Raw genomic sequence first — 17,179 nt, forward strand, 5'->3', positions numbered from 1 at the left:
CACCTGATGCTGGTGAATACCACTCAGGCATACCAGACACAACCCTACCTTTGATGTTTTAAGTGCCTCTGTTCTTCCTGGAAGCTGCTAAAGACACACATACTAAGTAGGTTTCCATTGTGTAACTTGACTGTGTTGCATATTATCTGTGTTCTTGTTTCCTTCCCACCTCCCCACAGTCCCTGGACAATTGAAAAGAGATTGTAGCTGGTCTACATGTTCACTGCACTGTTTCTGCTTTACCACAGACAGCTTTCATTCTCTTCAGACTCTTGCACAGCGCACACAGAGATTCACATTATCTAACTTCAGAGTTCACTTACTGACTTCTTGGCCTTCTGATGATGTTCTGGCAGCTCCTCAGGTCCCAGATTTTATGAAGCACCTGTATATCAATAAGTCTTTCTCAAGTTGGTGGCCACCTCTATACTTTGAGGTGAAGATAATCATAACTGGGTGCAGTCAGACCCAGCCAGCGGTCCTCAGTCCAGGTGACTGCATGAGCTTAACAGATGCAAAGAGTTTCTACAGAAGCATATTTTCCAGGTGTTACAATCTGTCCTGAACTTGATTAGGAATTTATGGGGAACATTTTTATTCTATTAGCTGCAATAGCAAACTTCTGAGTGCTACTTTCACATTGCGTTTTAAAAGGAAATTTTGTTTATGCTATTCCTTAACAACTAGATAAAGCCCTACTTGCTGACAATTTACAGCAGCAGTTCTACTATTCTAAGTGAGGGCCTGGGGCAGATGTGTGATCTCATCAAGGGGTACAAAAGAAAATCCTGAATTGATGGCTACCACATTTTTTAATCATGTCACAGTGTTTTGCATCTTAGCGATGAAGGAAGTGGAGTTGAATTTCCTTTCAAATTTTGTGAGTAAATTGCTTTCTTGTAATAACCAGATTTTTCACTGACAGATGGCAGCTACAAGCTGTCAATCATTTTAAATTCAAAGGATAGATGACGCGCAACAAATGTATTGTTATTGCCTGCTAGGCTGGAAGTATGGCCAAGCTAGTGTATGGTTCTTTTGTGTTGTGCTGGCTTCATAGATTTCACAAGTGTAATACTTCTGCAAGGCACTAAGTGAAAAAAAAGCTACATCTGATTGCCTATGGTCTTCATTAAAACCACAAACATTGTCAGCCTCAGATGCATCCAGAGGAGGTAAACAGAATGGTCTGGGCACACAGCAAGCAATGTTCCCTCCCTTGTAAAGAGTCAGTTAAACAAATGGACCTAAACAAACAGAACTTTGTTGGAGGGGGCACAAAAAGGAAAAGAAAGTGATTATCAACTTGGAAAACCTGCACAACCCGTGGAATCCAAACTGTTGCCTTCCAGATCACATTAGCCATTAGTCCTGGCTGCAAGCACCTGTGCTGCTTGCCTCCTGTATCCTGACCCTACGAGGTTGGGGAGAACCCAGCACATATTGCCCAAAAGAGCCTGCAGTGTTTTCAGGCTTTTACAACACCACCTCGGCTCCTTGCCGTACCAGCCCTTTTCTCAGCAGGAGGCTTGTGCAGGCTCCTGCTCACCGACCCCACTCTGCTGAGACATGGCTCCAAGTTGCCCCTGCTGCAGTTCAGCTTTTGGAGAAGAGCTAGCGCTGTACAGAGTCAAAAATGATCCTAGACGCATAAAAGCCTGGATTTGGAAAAAGATGTTCTTTTCGGGGGGACACCCCCACACGCTAAAAAAAAAACCCACATGACACACTCCAAGCTGTGCTTCCTTAACATTTCTTCATTCCAAGCTAGTTTTGAGCCCTCTCACTCACTTGCATGCCCTGCGATAGTCTTATAAATGCTTGCTTTCCTCAACTTTATAATGTGCCTTTGCTTCAGCAGAAATGCCTCTAAATATTAGAAAACATAGGTGCACATAAAACCTGCTTCTACCTAATCATTTATCAGTCCTAGTCAGCTTCTGCACTTCCAAAACACAGACTGATTTTTTTTGCCTCTTCTAGAGCCTTCTAGAAAGGGCTGTTTTTCTCCCTGAAGCCCTAGGGAGCATTTATTCTTGTAATTATGTGAGAAAATAGAAATAGCCAGCTTGAAACTAGTGTACTTGTAAGAGTGAAACAAATAGGAATTAGAAGTATGTAGTGCAATTGTAATTTAGGCTGAACTAACTCCTGGCTGACTCCACGCAACAACAATGGAGTATACATGCTGGTCCTGGCCTGGAAGCATGCAGCACACAAGGATGCTGGGAAAGCATTCAAAAAGGACAAATGTAATAAAAGTTACATTGCCTTGGAGCTACAGAGGTTGGGAATGCTGACTAGCCCAAGCCAGGGAGGCGGTCCTATTTTGGAAAGTTTGTTGGACAACTTGGAAAATATCTTTTTTGCTGTCATCTTTTAGGACAAAACCTGATATGCTTTATTTTATTTTATTTGTAAGTAAAAGCTGAAAGCGCTAAAAGGCAGTTGAAACCTACAGCTATATAGTCAATTTCTTGCAGGGAAAATAAAAATGAACTAAAAGTTCTTAACATTTCAGAGCCGGAAAAGCAAGGAAAGCAGGCCTTACAGTAGAAGAGTAACTTGGCTGCTAAAGACCTGATATGCAAGCCTGATGAAAATAGGCAAAACTGCTATAACAGTCTTCTCTGACCACATGTCCTTCACAACACTGGAGATATGGCAGAAAGTATTCTCTTAGCTATGCATCTCTTTAGGAAAGGTGATTACTGTCCTCTGCAACTCCAAAGGATGGCAAAATTGGCTGAGCCATTCATAGCTGACAGCATTCGTACAGTACAGTCTGTGTTAAAATTATTGTGGGCTGGGCAGCAGGGAGAAAAGCTTCCTGTTTGTGATGGCTTTGCTTTGGCTCTGCAGTAAGGTGAAGCCCCCTGAATGAACAGGCAGCTCGTTCCCCACCCAAAAGCAGCTCCACATGGAGCTCAGGCTGCAGATGCTTCATGGATTCAGGGCAGGCTCTAGGGAAGAGCATGCAAGCAGACTGCAGAATGAGTGAAGTTTGGGACGAAAGTGGAAAGAGAGGTCTTCTGGTCCAGGGTCCTGTCATTGCAACACTAGGTGCCTATGAACACAGCTCATTTTCTGATTAATGTTTCTCAGCATCATAAAAGTAAGGCCATACATCCACAGATTTTTTTTTTTCCTTTCCCAACAACAGAAGGCAGCTTCTTTTATGGCCTAACAGTGGAGTGTGAGAACCTGCATTACTGGTGCAGATCTGACAATGTAAAATATAAATGGAGTCAAAGGCAGAGCAAGCAAAGCCACATGGGCACACTTATTCCATGCCTCTAATCTAACACTCACTATCTTCTGATGCAGCTGAAATTAACATCATTAAGCTTCATCCTTTAAATTCAGGAGCTTTTGCTGCCATAACAGACAAGAAAGCAAACGTAATTTTTCTCTTGTAACAGAACTGATGTTCAGTAGCTGTCAGAGAGCAAATTCTAGAATGAGTCTTGAAGCTGCATCTTGAGTTTCACTTGCTTTCACAAATGATGAATCTGTGCAGTCTTCCTGGCTGGAGGACATGCCCTGGCTTCAGCAGATGGCCTATGTGGTACACAGTTGTTCTTTCCTAAAAAAAATCTGTTTAGGAATTCAGGGCTTATGCAACAGTTTTCAATACACACAAGATCTCTAAATCAGTGGTTAAAAAACTAGAATTTTAGGTAAACTGCTTGAAGAGAAATATGCCCAACTGCTGTAAATGTCACAAGAATTTCTGGCAACAGATAGCATGTGGTTAGATATAAGCATCAAAACAGAAATCATGGTGCACAGGAAACACTTTAAGGACCAGCTTTGTGAATATTTACCATAAAACATTTGATTTCTCCCATTTCATAATCTGTCAGTACGTGAGCTGTAGAAGTTTGTCAATAACCTGCTGAAGGTGGCTTTGAATTACAAATTGCATAAAAACCTTGGGTAGACTTTGGGCACAAGAGATGGAGTGTCTAGATTTACCATAATGAGCTGTCGTATTTTTTATTTTTATTTTTATTTTTTTAATTCCCTTCTCTCTAAAATGTCTTTGTGAGACTGAGTTCTCTGACTTTCTGGCAATTAAGGCCAAGTACAATCACTCACTGGAAACAACTTGCAACTGAAGGTTTTCCTTGCCCTTACTGAGATGCAAGATTAAATAACATGTATATCTATCACACAGATAGATGAAGATTTCTTTTATCATTTTCTCTAAACACCAATGAGAATTTAAGCCTAGTAATTAAAAGAGACTGACAGATCACTACTAGAACCATGTGCAATGCCAATGAAATGCTCTGATAGTACCTCAAAGATATTTCTGTTCATGGTCTATCCAGTCTTTTGCCTGCAATTACCAAACCTGGTAACTTTCAGGCTTGGACAATAAGAGGCTCATGTAGCCTTCACAACTAATCAGGGCACTAGCAAAAGATGAAAAAAATAAATGGACAACAGTTTTTGCCCAATTACTCCCTCTGATTATCATTCTCCTAGTTTCATGCTGCTCTACACCTTTTGGAATGAAACAAACTGCTGAACTAGAGAGTATCCTAACTGATCAAGATTATTTGGAAGAATTTTGTAAATAGATTGAAGTTTATAGGAAGAAAAAGTGAGCAACAGGGCAGATGAGGTCCAGAACTTTAAAGCAGTCTGACGAAGCCCTTCTCTGCTTTTACAACTGTACTTTCTCACTCTGAACCATTAATTTGCAATTATCTGTCATTGCCTCACTAGCATTCAGAAACGTTGTCAGTTTTAAAGTTCATGTACAGAACTACAAACAAAATAAATGTGCTTGGTGCCCTGTCAGCCAGTAGCCCAACGAAACAGAGACAAATATACAAAAGAACGGATTTCTTCTCTCAATATCTCAGAATGTTGCATTCTGCATATAAGAAAATATCACAATTTATTATAATTCAGATAAGATAAAAATATCCCTTTTTTATAGTTTCTGCTCTATGTGGAAACAAAATTATTCTCTTAATTATTAAAGATTTTTTCCAGCCTAACTTGATTCTGATATATGAGATGACATCACCTGCAAGCATCCAGCCAATCATAGTCATTGTCCTGAAATCTATTAATATTAAGTTATTATACAAGCAACAGCTCTATCATTTCCTTGGATTCTAGGCTCTAAGTATTTTTCTTTCAAATTATTGTACTCTTTTAGGCAATTTCCTAGTCAGGAGATTCTCCTGTATCACAGGGACATTAGATACAATTTTGACCATACTGAGAGGGATGTAAACCGGGAATAAATCTAGTGAATCAATAGAATCACATAAAAGAATTACCAGTGTGAGATCAGAAGTAGACCCATAGCTGTTGCTAATTAAATTGGCTTCTATTCACATTGTCTTCTTTTATAAGGGAAGTACTAGGCAAAAAGCCTATTTGTGCCTTTATTTTTTCACAGTTGCCTTTGAGGCTTTCCACAGGAACTGATGAAAACCATTTGTTACCCATAGTAATAAGGAAGGCAGCAGCTACAAACAGTGGAGAGTTAGGTATGTTGATGATGTTTTGTCACTTACATTCAAACTCAAAAACTTTGGTCCCAGCAGCAATTCATATTATAAATCTGTTTGGCAAACTATCAGGCTTTAAAATCAATTACACTAAATCAGAAGCTGTGTTTACAGTTAATGCACCAAGGGGCACACTTACACAGCAATGACCTTTTAAGCTGGCAGTAGCCAGTTTCCATTATTTAGCAAAGTGTCCTCCTAAAATACTAAGTCAGTTATATTAAACCTTTTTTAGTCCGTTATTGAGTACGTAAAGGGAAAGCACCGTTGAAGACAAAAATCCCGCTATCCTTCTTTGGAAGGGAAAAAATACAATCAAGCTGACAATGTTACTATTTATCCCATGTCTATACTACACATACCCTCTTCAAGGAATAGGAACAATAAAGAATCAGTATTTATTAATCCATTTTATACATTACCAAGCTTTCCTCATAGTTTTAATGTCAATAAATTGCAACTCTGCAAATAAAAAGCAGCACCATACTGAGTGACTGTCAGACTCCTAAGTATGGCCTGCGCATAAGAGGAACCATTAGTAGATAGCTCTTAGGACAGCAAAGATTCAAAACTGCTAAGTAATCTGTATAAGTTCGTAAAGCACCTTTAATTTCATGAGAGATTATTTGATAATTCCTTATTATTTAAATGGGACCTTAGTGAAGAAACCACAGGGCTTTATAGCCCAGAGAGAGATTCGGTGCCACTCGTAAAGAACCTGATCTCTGTGCCGACATCTGCAGCATGGCAAGCACTAAGGGGGGAGGAGACGTGGGGATACTCAGATACAACAGTAAGATTACATCTCATGCTTTGCTCTGTTACACATAGATGGACCAACAATTTTAGTGTTTTGCAGAGGGACTTTCTGCTAATTCTAAGAACCATGTCATGCTGACAGAGAAGTGCACGTAACCAATACGAACGTGGTCAAAGATGTGAGGCATGGGTCAAGGGGAATGAAGTCAAACAGTACAGGCAGCAAGAAGTGGGACCCACAGTAAGGAAAGGCAGTTACAAGTAATATGTGGCGCATGCCAATAAAGTAAATGAAAAATAGCAGTAGAGCTAATTCATTACTAACAACAGTTTTAAGAATTAAATTTCTTACCAAAAAAGCATCATGCAAACAGGTATGTACTCCAGTATGGCAGAAGAGCTTGTGGTACCATAAGGAAGCATCACTGACATCAGGACAAGGTCAGACTGCCAGACTGGGAAAGCACAGGGTGCTCTTGCTCACTGACGGACTTTTTTAGGTTATACAGGGCTCTCAACAGACACCCTCCCTGAGGGAGATGCCAGGGAAGGGATGCAGGGAGGTGTATGCAGCAGCAGGCAGAGCAGCAAGGCCCATGGGCTAGGGCAGCTCTGTGTCCCTGATGACAGCCGGGAGCAGCTGGCAGCTTGCCATTCCCACATCCTTGGGGAAATGCCTGCTATTGGAGGGCTGCATTTTGTCATTATGCTTGGAAGTGGCCATCCTCTCCTTCTGTGGCAAGCACAGAAAGAGATGCTAGGTTAAGCCCTCTTGGCAAATATATCGCTATAAGATCTCTCACATACATCATTCTTGCTTGGACCAGCATAGCCTGTTGCACTAAGCACACACAGAAAGACACAGCTTTCCTGTGCCAGATAGAGCAGTCTGACACTAGAAGGGAAACAGTTACACCAAGTAGGAGAGACTTACTGAAGACACACAATCTATAACAGGGATAAGAAAAGAATCCAGACTTAGCCTTCCAGCCATTAAACCCTGCAGCTTCCCCTCTCAGCACCTTCAGTTCATTTTTCAGCTTCTAGACAGAAAAATGTGTTTATCTCTGTGTGGCTGGGATGCTGGTGAGCAAGAAATATGCCTGTCTGAGCTACAGAAACCTAAAGAAAAGAAGGCTGGATGAATTACTCCATCTTTGTCTCAGGCCATACATTCAGAATGACTTGTTTGTGTGTTTGTGCAGGGGTAGGGCTCAGGGAGTTTAAGGAAACCTTTTTTGCTCAATATCGAACACTATTTTTGTTTAAACTTCAGGATAAAATACTCCACACAGTGCCGTTAATACTCATTGTGTTTTGGCAACCGATGTTCTGTTGCTTGGGAGGTGCTTCATACAGGGGAAAAATTGAGACAAGAATCAATTTTTTTAGTGCTATATCAGTAGTCCCCTGTAAACAAAGCTGTATGCAATAGCTCTGTCTTAATGTAGAACGTAGATCAGAGTTCCATTCCTCAAGTACCTCAGAGGCTACCTTGATGGTGATGCACATTCTCATACCCCATCTTTTGCTCCCCTAGATAACAGAAAACTCTGTAAATGTGAATTACTCAGCCCTTGGCTCATTCATGAGAAAGTACAAATGAAATCAAAGCATGTTTCATACCAGGGCTTTGATGAAAACTATGCTGAATACAACGTACTTCCACAAAGAATGGGAGAAGAAAATAGGCAAGAGAACCACCTCCTCCCCTGCCCACCCTCCCTGCTCATCCCCCACCCCCCAAAAAAACTGTCAACTTTTTCTTGGTATCCAGGAATAAGCGGTGTTTACAAAAAGGATTCTGGGAGAAACCTGGGAATCAATGAAGAAAAAGAGCAAAACCCTTTTAGTGTACAACTCAGACAACTTTTCATCACAGGGTATAATCAGAGGTATGTGCAAGGTTATACCCATCACCCAATATGATGCTGAAGACATTGTTTCCTTTCTAAAATATAAAGGTGAGCCTCACCTTCGCACTGTAGCCAAGGCCCTTCAGGCATTAGGATAGATTTGGGTCATCTCAGTGAGGGGACTCTTATATTAATTTAGTTATCTAAAGCTTCCTTTGCTTACAAAGTTCCCAGAGCAGAGCTGAGATATCACAACAGTTCCTATATCTGTCTCCTAGCCGCAAGTAGAAAAGGCATTGTTAGAGGAAAGCAGACATTGCAGGGCACCCCTAGGACCAATTATTTTGAGCCTTTGACAATATAAATTTGTACAGTTTAAGTGTGAATGTAACCCGTCTGCGTTTGGAGAGCAGATCAAGTGGCAGTTGTCCTATTTAATCAAAGTCAAAGGAAGTGACAGATTAGTAATTATTGCTCTATTCCATGTTTCAGTCATAAAACAACCCACTAAATCTTGCTAAATTATCTGATTGTACAGAATATCATGTCACAGTCCACCATATACTTTCTTTTGTATTTTAATAGTGAAGGTACACAGAGCTGTATTTCTGGCCCCACTGATTTTCTCCTTTTCCCTTATTCAGACCTCAGTTTTCCTATCCCAATCGCTTGATGCTTCTTTTCTTTTTTATTGGCTCAATAAAAGCACTTCATGACTTTAAGATGCATGACTGAATAGCCTACTGAACAACCTCATTAGGAATAGTACCTGACGGACTAACTGAATACAGTACATCTAGTTTCATATGCTGAAGCCAATTGATTAAAACCAGAATAGGTTGGAAATTTTCTATAGAAAAAGCTATTTCATCCAAACGTACATGTTTTGTGAACTGTTGAACAATGACAAATATTTTGTTCGAAAAATAAACAAGGAGCTTTCTTAAATTTCCCATGTTGAAATGAATTTCGAGCTGGAGATGAGAAGTTCAAAAAAATGGAAGTCAGAAAAAAGCATTTCTGATACAAGTGAAAATGATTTGATTGGCCTACTTATCACTTATCCATAATATTTTTTTTCAGAAAAGGAACACTGAGAGGAGCTGACCTGTAAGATATTCATTACACTATTCAGATATATGGTATGCCATCTGCACTTCAGGACACTTTTTTCCTTAGCTAGACATTGTAAATCTGTAAAAAACAGTGAAACTCTTGAGTTTTATTCTAGCCTTACATTAACGTACCTTCTTGAGTTTTATTCTAGCCTTACATTAACATACCTGAAGAGTCTTGGCCTACTGTCTTGATATCTTAATACCTAGCTCTGTATGAATTATACTCACAAAGAAAAGCATAGATGATTACTGAGTTCCAAACCAAGGAAAAAGCCAATGCAAAGTTGTAGTAATGGAGTAAGACTGCCAGATTCATTCCTAAGAATTATCTTGCCCACAGTATGCAATTCCAAGAGGGAGTTCAGCAATATGAGATTACATTTTTTTTTACCTTTCTAACATAAAAAGGCCACCTGTAGCTACTTAATGTTAGTCTAATATGCTCCAAAGCATCCTGCTACTGATTTCTGTGGAAACCCTTGCTGAGTGGCATTAATCAGATCAAAGTTGTTGTTATGATGCTAAATGACTGTCTGGTAACACCACACAAGGCATAAAAGAGTATTACTGCAGTTACTGTTTGCAGCTGCTAGCATGACAGATGAGCCATCCCTGTAGGGCCTCTCAAACATATGACTGATTTATCAGCCTCCATCTGACTTCATCAGCTGAGCATTTATGTCACCCACAGCCTGTATATTCCTGGCACGAACACCCTGACTCGCTCCTTGACTTCATGGGTAAGCTTTTTCTATATACTGAGAAAATAGTTTAAACAGCACTGTAAGTAAGAGGTAAGGAGGATGGCAGGTGAGGCTTCTGATTCACCCAGAGAATTAATGAAGCTCCATCTTGATCCTGATGTTCTTTACACCCTGTATAATTCAGCAGATGAATTTACCACCAGAACCTCTGGAAGCAGATCAATCTCAGATTACATCATTGGCAAAGAGAATTAAGTGTATCTTCATTTTTTGCAAGATAAAAATGTCCATCTGTTTCTGTTGTTTATTAATTTTGACTGTAAGTAGAATGCAGTGCTATACATTAATTAAATGCATATGTCTGGCTAATAAATTTGCTACAAAGTGCTCTCATGATGCCTGTCTCTCCATTAAACAGAAATTGAGTCAGTACGAAAGACTGACTTTTTGCAATAAATCATAGCTAAATAAGAACTAAGCCACCTAGAGTTTTCCGTAGTGCTATAGCAAATTCCAGGGGCAAAAGCAATTCTGTCAATACTTCAGTTTTCTCTTATTTTCCGTGGAGCTTCCTGCGGCATCAACACAGGAGGACAAATGTCTTTCTCCTCCTATGTTTGTTATGTAAACATAATCAGCACCAATTTTCTTCCCTTTGCTCACAAACACAGGGAGATAAAGGCAGTCAAGGTTACTACTAATACAATTCGCTGAATCAGTGAGCAAAGAAGTGCTAAGAAAAACAGGATAGCCAGCACAATTCCCATGTCACCTTGCCCCTTGGGTCTGAATGTTTCACCCATGGCCAAGCTCCATTGAACTAGGAAGTGAAATTGAGATAAGAACTTGAATAAAATAAAAGAGCAGGCCTCCCACGTAAGCTGTGCCAGTGTAATGTGCTATTGCTAAACACACCAGGGATTTGGCAGTCACCGGGTTTGTATGGTTTATGTTATTGTTCAGAGGTGTTAATTTGGAATAGAGGTTGAAATGATCCTAAAAAATGATAAGAGAAAAGAAATGAGAAGAATTCTCATATTCCATGAGAATCTATTATTAAACACATAATCTGAATCTGATGCTTGCAAGAATTTCATAAGAGCCTTTCTAACCAGGTTAGGGAAAAAAGTACCTTTTATGAGTGCTCCTTTAAGTCATTATTACATGTCAGTACCTAGCTTTAAAGAAATTGGAAGACAATAAATAGAAGCTTCTGCTGGTACTGCAGATCTTAGTGATAGCTTCACTTTGCTAATATCATGCTTATTACAATAGTAGCAATAATGAACTACCACAGACTACCCATTGTGACAGTGTCTAAGAGCATACCATCTCATCACAGATGGGCAAAACCAAGTTTATTAATAATAGGAAAAAAACACATTCTATAGAATATCTCAAAATGGAAAACACTGGATAACATATTGTAAGTGATGATACAACTACAAACATTTTGAGTAAAACTGTTTTAAAAAAATTAAGTGAATAACTTCCAAGTGAAAATAAGGAAGCATCAAAATGAGGCTTCATTTCAAAATGAAATGCCAACTTTGATTACATCCCACACAGAACTTTTAAACTTCCATGGTGGGGAGGCACATACATGCACAAACACATGCATACACACTCTTCAGAACTTCCTGAGAGACAAAAGCTTTGATATTTTGGCTTTTTGTCCCTTTGGGAAAGAAGATTACTGAAAGTTTCCCCCACAGTGAGTAAGCTCCTCCAAAGCAGAAGCCAATTCCCCCTCCCTGCATAGCTCTCAGATATGTAAGTTAGGAATATGAAGTGTTCTCAGAAGTGGTAAAATGGTAGCACAGGAGTTAAACAGAAGAGTGAAAGTAATTAAGTTAACTACACATTTTTCCAAGGGGAAAAAAAAAGTAGCCTAATGGGAGTGCTTATCAGAGAGCTAATTTTTAGAAAGCAAAAGTTATGACTACACAGAAGAATAATGGCTGAATGGTAAAGTAAGGGCACAATTATTAGCTGTATTCCAGCAATTACTGAGGAATTCCTAAGAGGCAGCATTGATTAGAGTTATTTTTTTAAATATATTAGTAGTAAAACTAAAATGAAAAGTCATATTAGTTTTTTGTTGATGATTCAAGGGAACCAGAAAACCCAGAGAAATCCTGTTTTATTAAGAAATGAAGTGAGAAGGAAAACACAGAAGACAGCACACAGAGAGTAAATGAAGTAGCATACTAAGGTAAATAGTATCCTATAGCATGTAGGCAATGCCGAAATGTTTTGAGCACTTTTTTTTGGTCTCCCGAACAATGAATGACGTATATGGGAAACGACACATTAGCAGCCCTGATCTATAGCAGTGTCAGTAGCACAAGTTTTATCAGTACATATTTCCCTGCACTGCCTCACCTGTGTATCCCAGTCCTTACTCAGAGAAGGAACAGTTCACTATTTGCCTTATTATTGGAACTGTCCCTCCAGTCACACAGACAACAGGAGTTTGGACTCCCAAGAACAAGTATATCTTTTCTGAATGGATGCCAATCCCAGATAGCCTGAGTCTGTAGATGACAAAACAGAAACACATTACCTGTCCATGGACAAAGAGCTATGCACTTAGTATTTCTAACCTGAAAATTTTTAATTTACTGTGCTACTATTAATCCCAAGCTAATTTTGCTGAAGCCCGTGAAGTTATTCCAGGAATTTATTTGGTTGTTTGGATGTTTTATTTCTATGCCAAACATGCTATTGTTTTCTCATTCCTTTAAGGATAAGGGAATTATTCCAATTCTCATTGCTTAAAATCCCATTCTTTGGCAAAGGATGGCTGCTCAGTCTCCTGGATTTTGATCTTGGTCTCCCTTGCACTCCTCACTGGGAGCGAACCATGGAAAGGCAGAAGGAATGGCTTGCATCTACATGAGCACCACATCTTACCAGACTTCTCTCTGCCTGCATGCTTCTGTGGGCTCTCCCCCCCCAGGAACAGCTTTAGCACCTGCTCAAAAATGACTCAGCCTGCCAGCTGGTGGGAGAGGTGGAGACATCAGCAGCAGCAGTCTTGGCCTGGCATGGGACTGGCACTGGAGAAAACAAAGAAGCAAACAAACAGTGCAGAAAAACAGGCTGAGCAGGTCACTTTTGGTGGGGATGGGCAGAGTGACCAGTCCTGTCTACCCAGAGTGCTCTTTCTTCATGCCTGTTGGAGCAAAGCTAAATCTGGCCAGGCTGAGGCTTCTGCAGTAGCCAGAGTCCAATTGTCTGCAGAGAGAAGCAAGCAGCCTGTCCTCAGTGCAGTGTCCTGGCCAGCCCTCTGCCTTGCCAAGTTCTGGAAGAGTATTGCAGCACCAGTGAGGGATGGGGTGGCAGCAACACTAGCTCTTCCGTGCTATGTTGTGGGGTGTGCATTTGTGGTCTCAGACAGGTGCAGGATTGCCCTGAAGACCTGGTTGCTGCCCCACCATGTCCCCACCTGGGCCAGGGCTCTGGCACCCCCAATGCACTCCAAGGGTAGGGAACATGGACAGTCAGGGAACTTGACCCGAAAAGCATTGTCCTGTTTTCCCAGGGACAATGTGAACACGCTTTATGGGATCCAGGGCAGCCTGTCAGAGTCTTGTCCACAGCTATTCTGACACTTCCATCTTCCTCCCCAAGTCCCACACTTGCCAAAACTTAAATGGGAGCACAAGTGCAAAATGAATGGCACTGCTGAAGGCTCCTCTAATTGCACAATCCCTCCCTGTCATCCCCCACAGATTTCTTCTGTAGAAGGTCTGCAGTAAATCCTCTCACCACTTCCTGCTTCCTAAAGATTTAAGATCAGCTTTTCTTCTCATTTACATATCAGTCGAAAGCCATTAACCTCTAGAAAGCTATTCCCTTTGTCTGCTGGCACAAGCAAGGGCAGAGTCAGGTCATACAGACATAGCCAGTCCTTTTTCTTATCAATGAGTGGCCAGAATATTTTGCCTAAAATTTAAGCAGCAGCTCTCTCTACCCCTATTGCTCTTATTTTATCAAGCACTCACATCAGTGCCATGGAGCCCTGCAATATAACCTGCAGAAATACATAAGCTTTTGTCTGTCACACTCTTCCTGTCTAAATGCCCCTGCTAGAGCTTTGTTTTCCCCTTGAACCATGAGCGCCCTTTACTTTCAGCCCCCCCCCCCCCCCCCCAAAAAAAAGTGTCAGAACAACATCAGCATCCATGCACTGCAGCTTGCGGCCATGAACTGGCCTCTATATCTTATTCTGCCTCTGCTTTCTGGTTATGCAGATTCCTTTTTCAGATGGTAATCACATTCTTAAAGCATAAATGCTAGATGCCATGCTGCATGTTTCTGGACAGTGTTAAGAGCCATGCACCAATGATCCTGTTTCATTCCCGTCCCCTCAGTGTACATGAAACTGTCCAGCCCTGGTAACATTTGTTTTCCCTAAAATTTTAGTTCTGTTTATTTTAAAAGGAAGACACACATTTTTGTGTATTTTTCCTCTCACTCTCTGCTCAAAGCCCCAGCTCTTTACTTTCAATGGAAACACTAATTGACAAAGAGCAATGTTTTGCTTGATGCTTTTGCTTGATGCTCCTTTGCTGCAGAGCACAATGTGCTTGACTTTCAGAGCTCAACTTTACAGCAGCACTGAACTGTTGTACTGCTTGATCCCTTAAGAGAGCAACAAATGCAGGTGAAGTCCAAAATAACACAGGATTTGATGCTGTTCATGAAAAACTTTGAGATAAGACTCAGATCTTCACATTCCAGTGATTCACCAAGTGAATAAGCTTGCTTTCCGTTGTGTGCCTCAGTTTCCCAGCAAATGGAAGAGCAAAGGGACATAACAGATACAGCAGATATAGAGCATAGGTGGTCCCCAGAAGTAACAGCCATTTAGTGCAGGAGCTGCTTTTACACCCCTTTTCACACCAGTCTTTATACCTGACAAGGATAATCTGACTCCAGGATAGAGCTTTTAAAGTTCCAATACAGCCATTCTGCCACCTAGAAGTTATCCCACATAAAGGAAGTTCTTAGCAGTCTAGCTTATTTGCCAGCCTCTCATTTTCCCTCATTTAGGTGGTAGATATCTACTTCTATTCAAGTATGTTCATCTTTGAGCAAGAACCTGTCAGACTGCCAGACATGCAGAAGTCCAAGACAAATTGCGACTGCATACTTAGCATAGCATAGCATGTACAGCAGCTCCAATGTTTTGCAGCCCTACAGATCAACTACAGATGCACAATAGACCCACCTCACACAATTTCAGAATTGCCAATGTAGGCAGGTCTGGAAACACATCCTGCAAAGTAAATAAAGGCCTAAAAGATTCTATTCAATCAGTGGGTTCAAGTGAATGGGTTCCATCCCATTCAACTCTCTATCATTTATTCAGTTCCCTCAGTAACTGTACCAAGAAGATGACTCCCCAAATCAAACAATGCTGTCAATACTCACTCAAGCCTAAAGCAGCTAAGGAAACTACCAACACCAATTCTTTCTTTCCTCCCTCCTCACTTTCCCCCCCAACCCAATACCTGCTTCCCCCTTCCCTAATTGCTTTAATGCTCAGCTTTTTATCTTGACTCATTGGAGCTAATGAGACCCATCTGATCTGGCAGCTTGTGTGAGTCAGCGAAATGGCTTTCCACCTTCTGACAAGGTTCAAGAGCTACAAACCTGTTATACGGATAGCAATACTCCACATCTGAGAAGCTCTGGGGATTAATTAGCATTTAGAAATGGTGTTTTGAGATCCTCATGTGCAAAGTGCAAGAGAAGTGGCTATTATTATTCTTACAGTCCATAATCCTGGATCAGTTAAAGCAACTAGTCAAGCAATCAACAGAATTTGTCAATGATGAGGTAATGAGTTACAGCCAGTGACATTTCTAGGACAGAAAGAATGAATTTTCTAAACAATCAGTATGTGCTGCATAGAGTGAATAATTTGTAATGAATAATTTATGCAGTTAATTTAGCCTCTTTGCCAGCTTGCAGAATGTCCACGAACAGAAAGATTATTTCTCAACCTTATTTCAGGAATTTTAAAAGTAAAAAATATATTTTACTCTATGGATTCAGCTTTTGCAGTTCTCCGTTTCTGCTTAGGATGTACTGACATTCTAGGAGACAGAGACAGGTAAAAAGGAAGACATCTTTGTCCCACCTGGAACAGGAGCCGGGAGGAGGACCTGGTCATGAAAGCCTTCCAGCCCTACCATATGTTCAGCCTGTCATGTTCAAATCATGGCAAAAGCTGTGAAACATTTTCCCAGCTGGGTTTGAATATTGTATACATCCATGTCCACAGGCCAGGGATTGCCCATTATTTGGGAGCTCTGCTTCCCCCACAGCAGAAGCTCTATTTGCTAAGTGAAACAATGCATGACAACAGAGACATTATCATATGGATATTTCAGAATTAAATCACTCTGTGGCTGGCTGGTTATTTCACAAGTTCTGTCTTGGTCTTTAGCTGGGATTACAAAAGAGACAAATGGACATATTGCATACCATTGTGCTATACCAGTATCTGAGAATATTTTGCAGAACAGGAATTCTTGTGGCTTCTACTTCTACTAATCCTGAATATCAAATAGAGACATCACCTGTTTGTGATGACCTTGCCATAGTTATATTATTTTAAACTCAGTGGTTTAAAAAAGTGCTCTCCCTTGAAAAAAAGCAGGAGAGAAGTGAGATCAGAGGTTCCTTCATTTTCCTTGGTTTTGTACTGTTTAAAACCAGCCTGCCTCTAAACCTGAGTAATTCTTAGTAATGGATCATCAGTACTGGATTTTTAAGACTTATATATAATCTTGAGTTCTCTCATATGGTTCACATTGTTCACTCAGACCTGAAAACTCAAAACTCAAACCTGTTGTTTATCAGTTATCAGCCTTTACAGTTTGCAGCCCACAGGGCAGGGGTAGAAGGGCACAGTAGCCCTGTCACCAAGTAGCCTGAAGGTTTCCTCCAGCACCTCACTCTGCTAGCAGCTTCTCAAAGGTAGGCGAGGGTATCTCGTTATTGCTGCTGTGTGAAGCAGTGTTTCAGGTAACCTTGTGGGTAAAATGAAGGTTGAATTGGTGAAAATAAATCCTTCTTTCCAGTTTGTATGTAGAGTAGATTTGTTTTCTAGCATTAAAATACACAGAACATGAATATTAAATAATAAAGTTGCTGTTGTGCTGGCTCTCGCTGTCCGTACAGGACCA

Source organism: Dromaius novaehollandiae, chromosome 1, assembly GCF_036370855.1.
Source record: "Dromaius novaehollandiae isolate bDroNov1 chromosome 1, bDroNov1.hap1, whole genome shotgun sequence".
In the NCBI taxonomy this organism is placed as follows: domain Eukaryota; kingdom Metazoa; phylum Chordata; class Aves; order Casuariiformes; family Dromaiidae; genus Dromaius; species Dromaius novaehollandiae.